Source organism: Lactuca saligna, chromosome 9 (assembly GCF_052625555.1).
Source record: "Lactuca saligna cultivar CGN05327 chromosome 9, ASM5262555v1, whole genome shotgun sequence".
In the NCBI taxonomy this organism is placed as follows: Eukaryota; Viridiplantae; Streptophyta; class Magnoliopsida; order Asterales; family Asteraceae; genus Lactuca; species Lactuca saligna.
The window spans coordinates 162,043,822-162,048,075 of NC_136425.1; the positions used below are offsets into that span (position 1 = coordinate 162,043,822).

General features: G+C 34.7%; 1 pseudogene; it reads right to left on the reverse strand.

Moving 5' to 3' along the window:
* Positions 1-3,258: 3,258 nt before the first annotated feature.
* LOC145017408 (putative germin-like protein 2-1) lies at positions 3,259-4,026 on the reverse strand (annotated as a pseudogene).
* Positions 4,027-4,254: the final 228 nt, after the last annotated feature.

Consider the following 4,254-nt stretch of genomic DNA (forward strand, 5'->3'; position numbering starts at 1 on the left):
GACTGAAACCTTATATCTACACCTATATAAAGACCCTAAGGCCTTAGAATTCGTGTACTTGTTCCCAAGAAGTCCTAAGGACGAATTCTAACCTCTCTTTTCTCTCTTTATACCTTCTCCATTTGCTCTTGGTGTTTGTAAGCCATTAGAGGAGTGACACTTGTGACTCTAAGCATTCGAAAGTCAAATCAAGGAAATTTGGGATTGTTATTGCTACATAACAATCAAGGTAACATTATAAACTCATTCTTATGTTAATATGAGTATTTGTATGCTAGAATTAGGGTTTATAGTCTTGGATTCAAAGCATGTACAATAGAGAAACCTAGATCCAAGCATTAGGGATTGTATGAGCACATAGGATGTCTTATGACCAAAACCCATCAGGTAAAAGATTTTATTTAAATTTAAAATTAATTTTTTTTTAAGATGCAAACGGTCAAAAAAACCCCCGTTACATACTCTCTCTCTTTTTTATTGGACGTCTTCGTCCGTGATACGCACCACGCCACAAGGCACCTACGCGCACCACCTGGGGCGGTGTTCACGCGTAGGTGACCTTGCCACATTAGACCCACGCGTAGCCAAGTAACCTCCATACCGTTTAGCCTTAATGTTGGTGGAACTTGAATCTTTATTACACATTGATATTCTCAAATGTTTCATTTTAAATTTAAACATAATTGTAGGGAAACAAATAATAAATTTTGTTTTCTTTTTTAATCGCCAAAACTCATTGTTGATGCAGTGGTCTGGTCTACGACTAAAAATAGTGATTATGATGATGAGCACGAGTGGATAGCGATCAAAGGTAGGAAAGCAAACAAAACATGTATCAGAAGGTGGTAAATCACTCGTACAGTGGTATCATTAGTACTAGGAACTGTAGACAAAGATGGTATCTAGTCGGTAGTCGGTATCTGATGTAGGTTGTTGTTGTCTAGTATGTATTGTGGATTATCAGATCTAATAGACATGCAAGGAAACCGACGAAAAAAAAATTCCATTATTATTAATATAATTACACTACTACAAAAAAGTTCATAGGACCCGCTTGATAAAATTAGATAAGAGCCCGGTTTCAATTCTACAACCAGACCGTATAATGATTAAATATGGACCGGTCCCATTCAAATAACCGGGTATTTTCAGCTTCAAAAAAAAACATGGTTTTAATCACATAACAAGAGATAACTACAGGAAACCAGATCATAGTCCAAAACCAAGCCATATAAGAATTACATTGGCAACAATTGCATTAAAATAACCATTATAGAAAGAACACAAACGTTTTTTGTTTTTATGTTACTTTTTTTTTTTGTAAAAGTAAGTATTGGGACTTACATCCAAAAGTATACTATGTTACAATTAGCAAATTATGAAAGCATGTACAAACTGATACTTACATCCAAAAAACACATTCAAAACAAAAGAAAAGGTATGCATTAATGAGAAATCTACTGTTCATTTGTTATATTGCTACTTTTGCGTTTGTGAATAAAAAAATCCGAGCTTAATTTCCAACCAAATTCCTATACATATCAATACTAAATGTGTCTTATACTTTTTGTTAGTATTTTATAGTTTAAATACGAGTAGCACTACTTAGTTTTGTATATTTGTTGCTGTTGGTAACTCAAAAACAGCTGATCATACCAGAAGACATTGAGCTAGCTGAACTTTTAGACAAATAAAAGATAACTTTAAAGTCTCAATAAAGCTTTTAGGTTTTACATTCAATCTAAGTTTTGACTATATGTCAATTATTGTTTTGTTGAAATAAATTGTAGAAGTAATCTTATTGCACTTCAATGTAAAAGTTTGTATATTTGCATTTGTTAATACATAATCGATCCAAACTTGAAACTAATGATTCCTTAAACAAGTTTAACTAAAAACTCAAGGCTAGATAGAGTTTGACCTTGTAGTTACTCTTTGAAGCTGCTTCAGAGTATCATCTAAACACACATTCCGGTTGAGCAATTAAGACTTCATACATTACAGTGAGCATAAACATAAGTCAATCATATCTCAAAAACTTTCCAAAACAGAAAAAAAAAAATGAAATCCGAACTTTATCTCAAAATCATCGGTGATATGAGTGGTGGTGAAGGGTCAACGATGTACACCGGAATAAGGTCACAGGAAAGAGATGTAGATGCCAATGGTAGTGAAGGACTGTGAACGGCAACCGGAGAAAAAAAAAACCCACCCAAAAGTATGGTAAATGACTTGAGCAATCCGTAACATAGAAGAAAAGAAGGATTAAGAAGCATACGAGCTCGTCGACGGTAAAGGAGAATCGCTGGAGGGGTAATTTTTTGTTGAGAGAGCGACAGAGAAACAAAAGACAGTTGCGATGCAAATGAAGTCGATTGACTAAGATATGTTAGGTTTAAAACCTATGCCGACGACATGTCGTCGGTATAGAGTTAAAAAAAAGCTACGTCGTTTCGATTTTCCCAGTTTTGATTTTTCACGTGGATCGCCAAGTCTTATGCCAACGACATGTCGCTGGGATAGATATCCACAAAACGTCGTCGTTATTTTGTTTCAACACAAAGAAAAACAAATAAATCGAAATTATAAAATCCGTAACCTATACCAACGGCATATCGTCGGCATAAATTTTCAGTAGACCGCCAAAAAAAATTCGTTCCCACCTAATCTATGGCAACCGTAAGTCGTCGGAATAGAGTCCAGGCCAAAGATAGTTTGTCAAAGTTTTCAGAAACCTGTACCGATAACATGTCGTTCGTATAACAAACATTTTACCGACGCCAATTGTCATCGGCATAGATGTCATCAGTAAAGGATACTTTTCTTGTAGTGTTGTAGTGGTTTACTTATTATATTTTTTAATTATAATAAGTAAAACATTATTTAAAATGATACAAAAGTCAATTTGCATAGGTTATGCATTATGGAGTACTATGAAAATTTTGAAATCGTAAGTACCATACTCATAAAAAAAAAAAATTAAGTACCGAACTTCTCACTTTCTTAAAGCACATGGGACCATTTAATCTTATTTTGTTTTTGTAATTTGGAACTCAATTGCTAACACAATGCAAGATCCTAACATTAGATCATAGTTTTGAAGTAGTTAACTCCAAATAAGATTTACATCTAAATCACGGTTACAATAAAATTATATATTTTTTATTCAATTTTAAATATAGCAACACAAGAATAACAAATATCAAAAGATTGAAGGGTATAAAACACTGAAAACAACATTTTTAAATCGCAAAAAAGCTAGAACTTAGATTGAATTTGATAGACGACGTTGACGTCAACTTGAAAAGCCTTTGCAAGAATATCTGCTGCGATATCGGGATTTGATCAAAACACAGCATTTGCAATGGTAATAACACCTGGATTTTGACTACTCAAAGCAGCAATAGCAACAGCATAGCTATTTCCCACGTTTTTCTGGAAGTGAATCAGGCCTTGTGGGAACACGAAAACATCGCGTTTCTGAAGTAGTTTTGTGATGAGTCGGTTTTCAGGGTTGGATGTGACAAACCCGACTAGAATACGGCCTTCCATAACAGTCAAAATTTCAGTGGCCCAAGGGTGTGTATGTGGGGGGTTAATACCCTGTGGGGCAAAGTCAATACGTTCCATTGAGATACCAAGAGTGTTAAGTCCCGGCAACTCTGCTACAGTCACAGTGACCCAACCGCATTCGAAGTATTTCCCATTAGTTGCAACCCACTATAAAAGAAATCATCAGCTTGTACAAGTCTTGCCTCTTTGCAAACCAAGCCATTCACGAATACTACGATGAAAAAAATAATAAATAAACTATAAATATGATATGTTTTCAAATCATGCATGAAAATGTTGTAGATTTTCTCGACCTTCACACATAAATTCTTACCTGTGCTATTTTGATCTGCCACACAGAAGTCCTGAAGAGGACTAGGGTCCGAAGCAAACGCAAGGGAGCAGCCCGCCACCAAGAGACCAAATAAAAGCAAATGAGATGTCATTGTTGAGAAGGGGAAACTTGTGTTTTGATGTCTTTGTTAATTAGCTTGAGAAGTTTGTGAATAACATGCAACTTGGTGATGCTTTTATACTAAAAAACATTGGAACATATCAAGGTGGCGTATGTGTGGAAAGAGTAAAAAATAAACAATGACTTAATCAAACTTGTCATCTTAAGACACATTCAACTTTTTACATTGTTCAAATTCTTAACTAGATAAAAAAATCGCATAAAGTGTCTTTGATCGGTGGATTTTA